Here is a 15,551-nt window from a genome sequence, read left to right on the forward strand (position 1 = left end):
GGCACAAAAGCCAATGCTTTCTTCCACCACATCACAGAATCATGGAATATGCTGAGCTGGAAGGGACCTACCCAGATTATTGAAATACAGCTCCTGTCCCTGCACAGGACATCTCCAAGAGTCACTCCATGTGAGACCATTGTCCAAACACTTCTTGAACTCTATCAGGCTTGGTGCTGTGTTGGAACCCAGGGCACAGGGAATGTTTCCCTGCCTCTCCTGACAAGTCCTGATTCCCAGGAAAACACTACTTTTAACCTTTGCCCATGGAGAGGGCTTCCAAGACTTTGGGATGAATTAGAATCTGCAAGTGTATGAAACAGATAATAGTACAGTTTATCACATGGTGAAAAATTTTGAGTTTTGGGTTTTTAGTATGGAGGTAGATAGAAGACAAAATGGAGGATTTTGGGCATTGTCTGGTCTCCTTCATCTACTCCATTTTCTGCTGTGGTGGTGGCACGGGGGTAGAGCCGCAATGCAGATGTTGCGTGACAGGCAAATAATTAGTTATTGGCAGATAAGTAGGAAAAAAAGTACATTTTAAGGGTTAATTGGATAAAACAGCTTTAAAAGATTTTGAAACTGTACATCTTGTGACCTTTTTTTCTATCTTCTCCTTGTGCGCTGAGTCTGGTGTAGACGGTGCACAGAACTTCTGATAAGATAAAAATAAACAGCATCCTAAAGACCACAAAAGTCCTATTTGTCTCTTACTCCTGGCACAGAACTTTTTATTAGGGGTCTCCCATGCAGGGGGCCCCAAGGGGTCTTGCACAGTGCTGCAACCACTTCCCTGGGGAGCCTTCTCCAGTGCCCAACCACACTCAGGGTGAACAAACTTTTCCTAATATCCAGCCTAAACCTTCCCTAAATCAATTTCAGGCCTTTTCCTGAAGTCCTGTCACTGGCCACAAGAGTGTAGATATCAGTGTCTACCCCTCCTCTTCCCCTCACAAGGAAATTGTAATGGCAATGAGATTTCCTCTCAGTCTCCTCCAGGCTGAACAAACCAAGTGACCTCAGCCACTCCTCATCTGGCTTCACCTCAAGGCCCTTCACCATCTTTGTTTGCCTCCTCAGGACACTCTCTAACAGCTCAATGTCTTTTTTGTGTTGTGTCACCCTGAACTGCCCCCAGCCCTGGAGGTGAGGCTGCCCCAGAGCAGAGCAGAGCAGGACAATCCCCTCCCTTGCCTGGCTGTGATGCTGTGCCTGACTGATGCCCCCAGGACATGGGTGACCCTCCTGGCTGCCAGGGCACTGCTGGCTCCTGTTCAACTGGTCACTGACCAGGACCCCCAGATCCCATTCCATGGAGCTGCTCTCCAGTCTTGTTCCCCAGTCTATACTAACATCCAAGGTTGCCCCATCCCAAGTGCACAATCCAGCAATTAACTCTACCTTGTTAAAGGATGGTTGCCCAGCCCTCTATTTTATCAGAGTTTCTCCACAGGGCCTCTCTGTCCTCAAGGGAGTCAACAGTTCCTACAAGTTACTGTCATTGGCAAACTTGCTCAGTATCCCTTTTAGTCCTCCACCACCCAAGTTGTTAATGAAGATGTCGAAGAGCCAATGGCCAAGGATGGAGCCCTGTTGAAGCCCACTAGGGACAGGTCTCCAGTTTGGTGTCACCCCATTGTGAGTATGGTACCCTATACATCATAAATTTTAAAATTCATCATTTAGAGCATCAGTAGCAGGTTCAGTTTTGCGCTTTTTGGTTTTTAGTCCGGCTTTGATTGAAGCTGACTAAGTGGGAAGACTATCCATGCTTTCCCTGCCAGGGAAAAGAGATTCTGTGCCAATTCATTCACTTGCTGGGCTTGGCAAATATACAGTTTCTGGAAACCACTACCATCACTCTGAAAGTATTCCATCAGCACAAGTACAAAAGTATTGTTTGGTTCAGACTTGGAGCATGGGTTTGGAACCATCTCTTTATTGCTGCCATTCACTGCACTCCAGTTTGCATTGCAAAGCTATCTTGGAACATGCAGATAGGATTCCCTCCAGCTGAAATTAAAATAATTCCAGGATCAGGACCCAGTATGCTCCATCTGCTATGGAACAAGCTGAGTCAAATTAAAACATCCAAAGTGCCTGTGGATATAAAAAGTCCTGGTATCACCTCTTTCGCTCTCCAGATCTGCTTTTCTTGAACTGTAGATGTTACAGTTAGCATAGAGGTGAGTCACTGCACACAGACATCCCTCTCTGTTTGACCTGCAGCCTTACCTGTCTTCATACAATTTTCTTTACCTCCTCTCTTCCAAGTACTGCACTCTTGTATTTCTTTCAGGTGCTGCTCAATCTTGGATCATTTGATTCAGCACCACTGCTCTCCTCCGTGACCAGTCTGTCTCATTCTTCACACCTCTCCACCTTCACACCTCCCAGCAATGAAGATCAGCCTCTCCTCCCACACTGTAGTAGTGTAGTTACTGTATACTTCATTCCTGCCAGCCTCTTCACGTATCTCCACCAGTATGAGTTTTGATCATCTTCCAGCTTTGTCCCAATACATCAGCCTTCTCTTCAACTCTTCCAGCCAGGAGCACCTCTAGAAGTGCCTCCACATCCCAGCGGACCTCCCTGCTACAGGCTCTGTCTCCTTCTACCACTACTGCTTTCTATGCCAGCCTATTTCTCCAGCATAGCTGATATCCACGCCGACAAACTGATCTTTTCTATGCCTTTGAGTCAGCTCTGGGCATCTGTGCCTCACTGACTTTTTGAGCCAAAGGCTTATCTGTCTGTTTAGCCAGCCCTAATGGATTTTCCGCCTGCAGATTCATCTAATGGCTTTTCTTGAACCACATCCCCAACATCCTGTGTCAATGCGTTCCACTATTTATCTGTATCCTGTAGTTCCTGGGCAATGATAAACAGAGGAACAATCACTCCCTATCTGAACTCTCCATCCCATCATACCACCATATGTGAAAAGCCGTATGTCATATCCCTTTTCAGACATACCTTTTCCAAGCTAAACAGTTGTCCTCCTCTGCATTCCCTTCTGCATTACCCGGTCCTCAATGAGCTGCAGGAAGCTAGTTTGGCACAAGGCATTGAAGACCCGGTTGCATTATAGATGTATCCAGACAGTTTTTGGGTTGTTTTTTTTTTTTAAATCAGTGCAGTGGGAAAGAGGAAAAAAATTAAAGAAAACCCAAAAAGGTAGAACAGCCCTTAAAATCTGGCTGTGAATTAAAGCAGAATTCTGAATTCCTGACATAATGCAGGCCAGCTTGGGATGCTATTTCCATGCCTTAGGAAGCAGAAACAAAGACTGTCTGTGTGAAGAAGAGTGAGAAATAAAGCACTGGGTAGGGCACACTGGGTCTCCCTGCAGCTATCTGAATATGCAGTTTTCTGTGGATATCTTATATGTGTTCATGAAACTACATTAGTATATCCAGGGCCTTCCAGTACCAGATAGCCTTCAGGCTGCAGGAAACTTCTGAAGAGTGGTCAGAGCCAGTGGAGAGTCAGCACTGTGCTCTTAGCTTAGCCAGAGATGACAGCAAGTGGGATGAGTCCCACAGAGAGCCCCCTGAGCAGGCTCAAGGACTGCAGGTGAGTGCTGCACCTGCCCTGCATGACACTGTCATGCCAGAGAACTCCAGGCATAGGAAGGACAGCAGGTAATGACACTGGCAGATAAGAAAGTTAAAAAAGGGTTAGTTTAGAAACAGCTCAAAATAAAAATCTGGATTTCCTGGGGAAGTCTTGTTTTTCTGCAGGAGTTGAAGACACCTGCAGATTTCCAGACTAATAGACTAAAAGCACTGTGTGGTCACCTGCCTGGACTGGCAGTGGCCAGTGGCACCAGTGAAAGCAGAACCCACAACAACGAAAGGTGTGTGAAACACTTCTAGTGCCATTAGTCTTCCAAACTCACACAACTGAGCTTGACTGCAAGACAGGCAGAAAAGAAGAGTACAAATGTTGTTATTTTTTTTAATATATGTAAGGTAAGCTGTCATGAAGTCATAGAGAAGTTCATGTTGCAAGTCATGTCAGAGAAGGAAGTATAGGTAAGATATTGTAAAACTCTTCTCAAATATACAAAACCATACATACTAGTTTCTCAAAATTGAAAGAAAGAGAAGGTAGAGAAATTGTCTCTTCAGTTCCCTCTTTACACATTAAATGCATTTTCTCTATCAGGCTTAACAGCCGAGAGACAACTGGACACCAAATCAAAGGTCTCAAAACAGAGATTCCCCAAGCTAAGAGCAAGATAAACTTTAGTGAAATAGCTTTTTTTTTTAAACCTCAAGGATGACCAAAACATACACAGGATATCCTTTGATATTTTTTCCTAATTCAGTGCATCAGCCCATAAAGCAGATATGAATTCTTAACCACTCATCTGAGTTCAACATGCATCATGAATGTTGGGAAAGAAACATGGAACACAAGGACCAAGACAGACTTTCTAGGTGGATTTTAGCTGTGGGTTTCCTTGCTTTAACTCAGAGAAACTTCCACTCTCCTAATATAATCCCCAGGTTTTTGCTTCTAGTAGCATGACCAAATCACAGGCAAATTTAGGCTGGGAGGGACCTCAGATGGTCCACAGCACAAACTTCCAGTCAAAATAGGGTCAGCCTTTAAGTCAAGCCAGGTTTTTCACAGCCTCATTCCTGTGAATTCTGAAAATCTTCAGAGGTGGAGGTACTAAAGGCAAGAAAACCACTCTGCTAAGCCCCTGTCTGGATAACTGTGAACTCAGTCAGTCATTACACACCAATCACAAAAGCAGGTACTGGTCCTACACAGTGCTCTGCCTCCATGAGGATGAGTTACCTACCCCACCCTCTTCAGACCTCAAGTCAACACAGACAGTGAAGTCCTTCTCCACTTACAGTCAATGTTCAAACTGGCTCAGAGGACTCCTGCCTTCAAATTGTCATGCCTCCAGTAGCCATAAAACATAACTCAGGAAAGAAAGTTAGCTGTTGTATTAGGGAACAAGAATACCACCTTGGGACCCTAAGGGCAAAGCCCAGCAGAACATGCTGAGAGCTTGGAGAGGAGACATGTATGGTCTCCTCCATGAGACGAGATGCTCTAGGGGTGATAAGCTGGAGAACAGAAATTTCTGCAGGAGGCCAGGTAGCTGCTGTTTGGCTAATGGCAGACTGAGAGATGTCACCTGCTTCCAGAGAACACTGATATGTGCACTGAGTGACATTATTCAGGTAATCATCCTGTTCAAGTTTCTAGCTATGCATCATCCTGGGAAGCTCTTCCTACGATTCCTCCTCTTTGCTGCTAAAAACACAACTGACTTATTATTTTACCAACTAATAACTTCTGCTTCCAGCTACTGGCTCTCATTGTGGTTTGCCAGCCCAACTGAAGAATCCGTTATCTATAAAGACAGAAGTGATTTTTGATCTTTACAATTCCACAGAAACCAAGAGTTCACCAAAACACAACCTGGAGACCAAAAAAGACAAAAGCATAAACTTTCCACTTGAGCTTTTACCTATAAAATCTCATAGAGAGGTTGGGTTTTTCTGCTCCAAGACTTGTGTTGCCTGGCAGGATGCATCACACCCAGAACTACTGCACAAGAAGATTAATGTGTGGCAGGAGCATGAGCTTCAAATAGATGCAAGGGGCTGTGAAGTCAAGCCCTTCAATCCCTATCAACCCTTTAAATAAATGCCATGATTTTTAAAACTCTGAGACACTGAATTCCAACTGATTTCTATGGAACATGTCAGATGCCAGGCTATCATCAATCTTTTCAATTAAGACTCAAGCATCAGTTACTGACATAAAGACCTTTTGCAAATTCAAAGCAAAACAGGCATGACCACAGGCAGGAGGGGTCAGAAGACAGACTCTGATCCTCCCTGACTGCAAGGAAAAGAGCCTCTCATGTAGAAGAAGCTGAACATTACAAGAGCAGGAACTTGGAGCAATGCTATTCTGATTTTGTTTTTGTTCCTCTACATGTGCATTTTGGTATTCAAATTAAATTAGAGAAAATGGCAGAGAAAAATATATGAACTAATTACATTTAAGTAGATGTTAGCAAGACAATCTTTGAATACCTCTTCTTGTCTCTTGCAATTAAAGAGCTGTCTGGATTCTCTGTGCCTATTACCCTGCAATTTTGTTGCCAGCACAGGCTCCCTTTACAGAGCAGATAGAATAGAAGAAACCAAGGGTGACAAGGAAGATTGGTCCTTCCTGGCATCATTCACATTACAGGTGGTGTTCCTAAAAACATCAGTGTTAGGCTTCCTAGAAACAAGCACTGCAAGTGTGCTAGCAATTCAGGCAAAATGGTAGCTATGCTTTTCTAAGACAATATGGTTTACATTTTTCAAGATTTGTGTATTCCTGCTTAGGGAAAACACTGTGAAACACTGGTTTAAATAACTGGTTTGAAATAACCTCAAAGTAACCATGTGAAATGTGGATGAGAGCTGAACAGCACTGGCACAGTCAAATTTGCTGCAGCCCAGAAAGCAAAACCGCACAGATACCCAACGGGGTGGCTGTGGTGCTACAGGACTCCGCGCAGATCAGTGGTGTGACACTGGGGCTATTCAGGGGCAGCCCTTCGGGGGCCCTTTTGGCAGACTGGCAAACATCCCACGTGCTAACACTCCATGGCTAAACAAGATCCAGGTGAGGCTGGAGGAGGACAGACAGTACAGGGTGAGATCTGCTCCTCCCAGACCTGTGCTTGCACGTGTTCTTGTTTGCCTGCTGTAACAATCCATATTCCAGCCCACAGAGTGAGCCTCGTCTGAGAAAAAGGCACCTGCCCACCAAAAACTTCTCATGCACCCCACCACTGATTCCCAGAAAACCTGGGATGGGATCCAGAGATTTCAGACTCTCCCAAGGAGGAATTCAGCCCTTTTAACGTATGCTCTGGAAGGCAAGTTTAAATCATGATATTTGTAGAGCAAGGACTGATTAATTTTAGTTCTTGGGAGTAAACCCAGTATTTGCCTTGGCCCCTCCCCGCACTTTTTTTCCTGACTGTCCCTGCTCAACTTTATGTACAAGCTCAAGTCACGAGGATCATATTTCCTGTATTAATGCAACCCTGACATGGACAGCTTTGCCTAGCCACCTTTTTCTGGGAGGAGCTCTCCCCCAGCTTTGCCTCCTCTCCTGTTTAAGCACAGCTCCCAGAACTGCAGGAGGAAGAACAAGATGGAGTTTGGCCTCTGCTGCTTTCCTGAAAGCTATCTTATCAGTTTTCATGAACTTTGTCTTAATCTCAGCTATAAAAATACCACAACTGCGGGGATTTTCTTCTGCTTTGTCTTCCTTATAATTTTCATAAGTGTCTTTGTCCCACAGAGGGAGAGAGTCATCAGTCATAAGTTGCAACCTCCTCTCTGCAGGTAGGTCCATGTTTCTTGGCACAGAGATAAAGAGCAGGCGATTCACCAGACTGGAAGGAAACTCAACGAACCAGAGCCCTGAAGGATGCTCAGAAGAGTGAGAGGAGGCACCAAACTTTGGGCACTGCTCTGGAAAATCTGAAACTGTGTGAAGCAGAGCAGGGAACAGGTCAACAGGGAAGAGAGAGAGAAAGGGCTTGGAGCTGCACACTGTCATTGGTCCTACTCTTGGAAGCAGCATGTCTCCAAGCTTTAGAAAGGATTTTGCTTGGCTGAGGGTCAGAAAGTCCTATTTGTGAATTTCAAAGTGCTTTAGAAATAGTAAGCATCAGCATTACACTAATAGAGCCCTGCAGGGTGTATTTTCAAAATAGGGAATTGCTGGCAAGCCTGTAATACCACAGAGGGGAAATCCCTGGAAATACTAGGCCAGTCTAGCCTCTGCTTACACGCCAGTATAACCCTATGAGTATCAAAACCTCTCAGCCAGTACAGCCTCCTGGATGATGTAAAGGTCTTTCCTGTTTCTCCTGAGGAGAGGCAGGAGGCGCGTCAGCATAATTGCAGTGTGCTGCAGGCTGCTTGCCTCAGTCATCTCCGCAGCCAGAGCAGCTTTACAGCGCACTTACGGGAAGCCATGCAAGGACTGCATGTGAAGCACCTCACCACGCCATCGCTCTGGTGCCTTCTTGCCACGGAAGCAAGAGACCAGACCGTCTGTGCTCCTGCTGTGCATCAAGAGGTGGCCAGACACGGCTCCTTCGAAGCACAGCTGCTGTCCAGCCCCACCAGGGATGCCCTTGTCTCCAAGCAGCAGTTCAGTAGCAAGGTCCAGCAGCCACCCAGACAGGTTCAGTAGCAAGGTCCAGACAGCCCACTGGCTGACTGTATGATCACTGGTGTTTATAACTGGGAGTCAGGAACATTCAGATAAGGTGCTGGCATTTTGTGGGGCTTTTTTGTTGAAGCAAACACTTCAAACAAACTTTCCTATGAGAGTGGAGAACAGGGTGTGGCTGTGAAAGGCTGGCTGAGTCCCCTTGAACCAGCCAAGAGTAGATGGTGGGGAAATGATCTAGGACAGTTCCCCTCCACACTGTTTCTTCACAGAGTCTCTGTCATACCCTGTCAGAGCCCATTCCCCAACAGTTTGCCCGTCAAAACCCTGCTGGGGAAATCAGGACCTAACAAGGTAGCATGAAGACTTCATGCTATGCAGCCGCTGTGGATCAAGGAATACAAAAAAGTCAGAGGCAGCAAACTGACCACAAATTATGAGCAGCCTGCAAGGTCATGCATAACATATAGTTTAACCTGCCCCAAGGCAACTGTCTGTCACTCAAAGCATCACCTATTTTTCTGGGATATGCCAAAATTTTCAGTTCTCTCCGTAAGCCTCCATAACAGCGAGTGCTTGGGCACCTGAAGCTTACAGCACAGGGACCTGCTCTGTACTCAACTTTTCATCCCCAAAACACAGCTCACACCACATGCAGGCATCTGGCAGTCCAGACAGCCCACAGGCAAGAGACAACTGCCCCTTGCAGAGGCAGCATCAACCTGTTCCAGAGACAGCAGCCTGCCCAGTGCCAGTCCACCTAGAAAGAGACTCACAGGCTTAGGCAACTGGAAATCCACTCATTATCCAGCTACTAACAAATGTAGCGGACATAGAAACGTGAAAATCTTATCCATTACTGGCATTTGCTCAGAGGGGACAAACCAGCATACTTGAAAGACAGGCAGTAATTACCCAGGCAGAAAAGGAGAATGAGAGACATACAACATCTGGAGATACCCTGACCTGCCGCCAGGAAATCCACCTGCTGCACAGACACAGCCAGCAGCCAGCTGAATGCCTGGGATGGAGGTGATCAGTGCTGCTGGTCAGGCAGGCACAGCTGCCACACAGGGGACAGTGTTCTCCCTCACCCCTAGACTTGCAAAACAGGCACACTCATGCTTAGGTGCTTTGCCTCAGAGGAAGAGGGGCCAGGAGGAGCTTAGGGCAGAGTTGGGGTGCAGGCAGCAGAATTGTCTGGCTCTTTGTCCAAACATCAGTACCTGGGTCTCACGTTTCCTGTCTAAGGCAGCTCTACCGAGATAATGGGCACTGATTTGTTGCTACAGAGTAACAGATTGTATAAATTTGAAATACAGCTCATCGAAGCTATAATAATAGATGCCATAATGATAATTCACCAAATAGCAGCACCACAGATGAAAACATATCTTTTTTTTTCCTTCTCTAAGAAGCGGTCAGCTCTCCCCTATTCTGCCTCCCAATGCTCCAGAGTTTCCTGAAATGCTCACAACCAAAACATGAACTCCCTCGTGTCTCCATCAGTCACTCCCTATCTCTGATCAAACCAGGAGAGATCAGAGCTCTCCAAAGAGGGCACAGCCAGAGGAAGAACAAAGGGAACAGCAGGGCTACACAGGCTGCTCCTTTGTTAACCCACTGGGGAGCCTGCACTGGAGAAGCTTAAAGGCAACCATCAGTCAACCTTCTCCCAAATGTTCCCTGAATCCTCTGCAGAAATCACTTCCCTTGAGTACCCAAGGGGCCAAAAGAGGCTAAGCCTGTCCAGGTAAATACCCTTTACAAGGACTATAAGTAGAAAGTATAAATAAAAAGGGCTGGGGCAGGGTGGCATGGGAATCAGGAACAGACAGGATGCTCCAGAGCACGACAAGGAGGGCACCACTCCCTGCAAAGTGAACAATGTGTTCAGACACTGCACATAGCTGGCCTCACCGGGCCATCAGTCTGCAAAGTGCTGTCTGTTACACATCCCTTTGCAACAGCCTGTCTCGGCCTTTGCCAGACCTGCGGCATCAAAGCCAGACCCATGGAAGAAGCAGTGTTCAAAGCTGTGCTGCCTGGAAATAAGACTCCTTCAAGGCGCCAGTTCCCCCTTCAGGGTGAAGTGGAACCAGGGGATCCCGGTGCCAGAGAGTCAGTGATGTAACGCTCTGTGCAAGATGCGAGCTACCCTGACATCAAGCACCCGAATTCCCCACTCGCAGCAAAAAAAGGCCAAATTTAACTCATCGCACACATAGCCATAGGTGAGGCTTCTGTACAAATAATAAGCGAAGTTGCCCAGATGCCAAACCGTGCCACCGGCGGCACCGGCCAGCCGGGCTGGCAGGAGGCGCAGCCCTCCCGAGCAGCAGCAGGATGGCTCGGGTGGCAAGAAGCCCTGTTGCTCCGCGCACCGCTGCCTGCAGACCCCGGGTCGCAGGGCTCCCGCCGCGGGCCGGCTGCCAGTCCGCCACACCCCGCGCAGAAAATCCCGCCGGCAGACCCCTGCAGGAACAGCCCTGGCGCTACTGCCGAGCGAGAGAGTCTCACCCACCGAGGGCAGCACCGGCTGCCCCGACGCGGCCGGCGGGAACGCCCCGCTCCCTCCGCCCGCACGGGGGATGCCCGGGGCCCGCGGCGCCGGGCGCCCACGGCATCCCCGGGCCGCCGGTGCCCCCGCGGCTGCGGGCGGCTGCCCCAGCTCCTCACAAAGCGGGGTGGGGCCGGAGGGAGCTGCGGCACCCCCGGCGCAAGGCGGGCAGAGCGGGCGGTCCCCGCCGCTCCCCGGCACCGCCGGGCTCCGCAGGCCCGGGGCTCTGCAGGTGCCCGAGCCGGCGCTGCCCGCGCGTGTCGCGGCCCCAGCCCGCACCGCCACCGCGCTGCCGTACCTTGCCGCTGGCCGCGGGCTCTGGACGTGCGCACGGCAGCCGCGCCGCGCCAGCCCGGCCCGCCCGCGGTCCCGCCCCGGCCCGCCCCCGCCGCGCCCCGCGGCCGGGAGGTGCCGGCGGGCACCGGGGCTGCCGCCGGGCCCGTGCGGCCCCGGAGCGCCTGCCAGGCGCCGTCAGGTCCGCCGCCGTGCCCGCCCCTGGGAGCAACCTGCCGTGGCCAGCGAGGGTTTGCGCTGGTGCCGTGGCGGGGAGAGCCCCTCCGCAGCCACAGCAAGGTGCTCAGGTGCCTCTCCGCTGCCCTGGGCTTGGGAGCATCCCACCCGGGCTGACGTGCGCCATTCGCCGTCACCAGGTCCCCGACTCTGTGCCCGGAGGCACATGGTGAAAGGTGGTTGCGTGATTCTCCTACGAGATAGACCTGACAGCATCAGGGCGTTGCCGTCGCTTGCAGTGAGAGTACCACAGGCCTTGCATTAGCTCAGAGAGCTTCTGGGTTCTCTGTGCCGCATCCTCAGTGTGTCCATCCGGCACCTCACATCCTGAACACTGCACACACCCCTGCAACAGTTTTAATGTACCAGCCTTAGCTGGAAGCCTCTGGCTGTCTCAGCAGTCCCTGGCAGATGGAGAGAGACCGGTCCAAAGCTGCAGGCCCTTTATTGATGGCATATGGCTTTAGAAAGCTTCTCACAGAGGTCACACTCAGACTTTGGGGTCAGCTGGTACCTTAGCAGCACTGCAAACCTCCTCAGTGCCCTGAATGAGGAACTTGGTAAGTAGCAGCACCCAAGATCAAATAGCAGAGGAGGTTTCTTTGCTAGGTCACCACCTCAGCTAACACCACTCTGGTCCTGCCTGATTAATCAGAGTCTGAGAGAAGATAGCTCATCTACATACCTTGGTCCTGTCACTCACTGGGTAGCTCTGGGCTGAGCTAGCAGCTGTGACAAGACTGTGAGATTCAGTGTCCTTCACAAGTGAGATGCTGCAGATCAGTGTAAGGGAACAAACAGAAAAGCATACATGCCCAAATGATTGCATTGATGCTGTTACAAATTATTAACTCCTCAAGGCAAAGTACTATTTATCAAGAAGCTGTATATCAACCATAGCAGATGTAGACAAAGACAGAAGGGGTAGAGGCCTTGTGAACCCTTCAAAAAGCGTCTCAAACACTCAACCAAAGCAACAACAGGCAACATAATGGATTGAAATCATTGGAACAGTAGGAACTGCTGACAGTGCCGAGAGAGAGGCAGGAAGTGTGTCCTTAGCTGGAACGTAATTCCATCAAGAGGAGATCACAACCACCAACCCAGTGACCACTTCCTCACTACAGACCCCAGCTCTAGTAAAAGAGGAGACTGCATGTGTGATGTTGTCATTAGCATGCCAATCAGGACACATCAAGTCCTTTCAGAGAAGAAAAATTATGCCTGTGAAAGGTCCAGATCCACTGAACTCTTCAAGGGTGTTAAGCAGAGTTTCAGAACCAACCAGCAACCACTAAGAGTGATCTTCCTCCTTTGCTACCAGGTGCCAGTCCAGGACATCCCAGGAGACTGAGGCACTTCAGCAGATACACCAGACTACTGTTGAGAAGCAATATCCATGGATGGAGCACAGGAAGGAATTCCTGTGGACACAAATTGTGGGTGCTAGTGGAGCAGCTGTCCTGGGCCTGCCATGCCTACAGGAGTTGAGATGACTTCTGGTAGCCCTCAGGATTCTCACGGTGTGTGCACACATGTTCCCCGTGGAGAAGTACAAGACAGGTCAGGTATTAATGCACAGATGATTTCCAGTGCTTCCTTTAACACATGTTGTGCTCCAACCCTGAGTAAGCTGTAGAAGATTGCATGCAGGACTGACAGGGAGACAAAGACATCTTTGTTTAGGGTCTTTGGTGGGAAAGATTTCTTCTACCTACAGCTCTGTCCACTGTAGGCATCTGGCTGTGCTACTCATGTGCAAGTGCCATTCCTGAGAGCTGTTTTAGGTGCTGACAAGGTGCTCCCCAGTTTTGCTCCCCAGTCCCCTTTGCAATCTTAAACTGGGTGGCTGGGACTGGGGTGTCCTTGGTGATTGGGGTGAATGTTATCTCTGTTGTGTTCCCTGAGATGTCTCAACTGGTCATCCAGCAGCAAGAGCCCGGCTGAACAACCGCTGCTGACAGCCTGTGTCCACAGAAGTGGCTTTTGGGAAAGAGCTCTCCCATACAACACTTCTGCTGTGTAAAGGGCCTTCAACAGCCAATATGTTTGTGGTTTCTGTTGAGATCCAGCAGCAGAAGCTGGAGCAGCACGTTCTGTAACTCTCTGCCTTCCCACACCATTAGGTGCCAGAAATCAGGCCAACAGGCAGGCTGGTATCCCACCCATTTATTTCTGGCCCATGCAAAATAGTGAGAAGTGTAAAGGTACCATTCCAGCAGAGTTGGTTATGAAGGGGAGCCTGAGAGCAGTGCAACAGAACACTCCTGTTAGTCATGTGCAGTATCTCAAACTGTGGCAAGCCACTGGAAGAGCAGAGCACCTGTTGTGGCTGGTCTGCATTGTAGGAGCTACATCAGCATGGCCACATTCATGGTGTCTGTGCAGCAATGAAGCACTTCACCAGCCGGGCACAGCTCCCTGGGAGCAAGGTCCTGACTGGCATGGAGCATTTACAGAGGTGGATGAGAAGAGACAGAAGGGAACTAGCTTTCTGCACGGTGATAAGGCATGACCAGTTTTCAGATACGATATCCTCAGGTATATTTAATTCAAGGCTAAATTATACCAGCACACAGCCCAGTACATCTGCACTGAAGGGGAGACACTGCAGCAAACTCTCAACTCTGCTTTATTCCTGCCTGCAGAGGACAAGGGGCCTGACATGTCTCTGGATGAAGACACGCAGAGGAAGCTGCTAATTAGTTATGACCAATTAGCTTCATCTTTAACAAAAAACTTCACTGGTTCCTATTTTTCGTACTGTAATTATTTCCAGCCCCATGCAGTTCACTATAACTGACTGTGTCACATGTATGCAGGCGGGTGGCATGGAGGGCACAACACCTACCAGCTTTGGGACTGATTAAAACACCATTGCAATGGTAGTGTCAAAACTGGAAGCCTTTTCAGAGTTTGTGGCATTGGCATTTTTTCATCAAGGTGCAAGAGGTTTTATGATGTTGAAAAATGTAATTGGAAGATGTAGCAAAAAATATCAATTGTTTTTAATTTTGTTTTGGAACTTTTCCTCCCTGCAAAATGATGCCCATAGACAGTACTTTTCTACCAACAAAATGACTTTGTAAAAGAAAAAAATATAGGCATTATTTTCAGCATGGAATTGTGATGTTGGGTTGAGTACAATTTTCTTCCCAAATGATAAGGACAGTAGAACAGAAAAACATTTTACTCTTACCAAATAAAGGGAACAATGTAGTCTTGGAGAAGTAGACAAAAAAAACTCATGCAAAACACAAACAGGATGCCAGCTTAGCTTTGCAAGGCTGAGAAAGCAGATGTTATGCAAAGCAACCATATTGCATTTACTCAAAATGAGAGTTGAGGAACTGGCACCTACCTAAAAAGGACACTGGACATTAAAGAGAAACTCCAAAGAACCACATAGGGACTTGCAATAAGGGGTGAAGCTATGTGAAATAAAGTAATACATGTACATCAAGTAATCAGGGATAGCCAATGAGTATGTCATCAGTGTGTAGGATTAAAAACTCACAGTTTTGAGTATTTACCCAATGCTCAAGGCACTTAGAGGAAGGATTCTTTGAGTGACAAGCACATTGCAATAAAGAATGGTGCTTTCTAATACCCAGACCTGTGTTAGAAAGTTTTTATCTGGACAATTTTGGTATTACAAGGGGGCTTGAAATTTAATTCTGCTTACCCTGGATATTGCTCCAAGTCTTCAAGCTTCCAACAGACACCAGAATGTGCCAGAGGTTCTGTGTTATAAAAATTAAGCTCAAAACTAGATTAGATACTGATCCAATAGCTGGAGTCTCAAAAGGCAGACTTTGCACTTCACAGGAAGCTGTCATTTAGTAACAAGGAGAAATAAGGACTTCACCTCAAAGGTAGTGGACCATGTGACAAAACAAACATCTAGTAAAGTACGGTACCTTTCACCCCAAATGTGTCATGGTTAGGGATACCTTCTCTTCCACCAACTAACCTGGTGTACTGTTTTCCCCTCTGGAGAGCTCCTGAGGTTGAACAGAAAGCACACAGATAATCTCATGATTTAGCATATCTGTGCAGGCCCCAGCCTCTCACTGAACTTAGGAAAGGGGTTAAATTATCTCACATGGCATTATATTATATCAGCTCCAGCACTGTGGCTCGGTCATGAGAAAGTGGTTTGTCTTCTTGCACTTGGCATGTCCCTAGAGAAACCAAAGATAATGTTTTGTAAAGGAGCTCGTAGCACTGGGAAATGGCTGGAAAAGTCTCAGCA

The 15,551-nt window shown here is 48.1% G+C and overlaps 1 protein-coding gene across 1 annotated transcript in view; it reads right to left on the reverse strand.

The window, feature by feature from the left end:
• Positions 1-11,223, reverse strand: part of CORO2A (coronin 2A) — a 55,997-nt gene extending 44,774 nt beyond the window's left edge. The window contains exon 1 of the mRNA XM_064405505.1: positions 11,085-11,223. The gene's annotated coding sequence lies outside the window, so the exon portion shown is untranslated. The remainder of the gene's footprint in view (positions 1-11,084) is intronic.
• Positions 11,224-15,551: the final 4,328 nt, after the last annotated feature.

The sequence above is a fragment of the Passer domesticus genome, chromosome Z (assembly GCF_036417665.1).
Source record: "Passer domesticus isolate bPasDom1 chromosome Z, bPasDom1.hap1, whole genome shotgun sequence".
Classification (NCBI taxonomy): Eukaryota; Metazoa; Chordata; class Aves; order Passeriformes; family Passeridae; genus Passer; species Passer domesticus.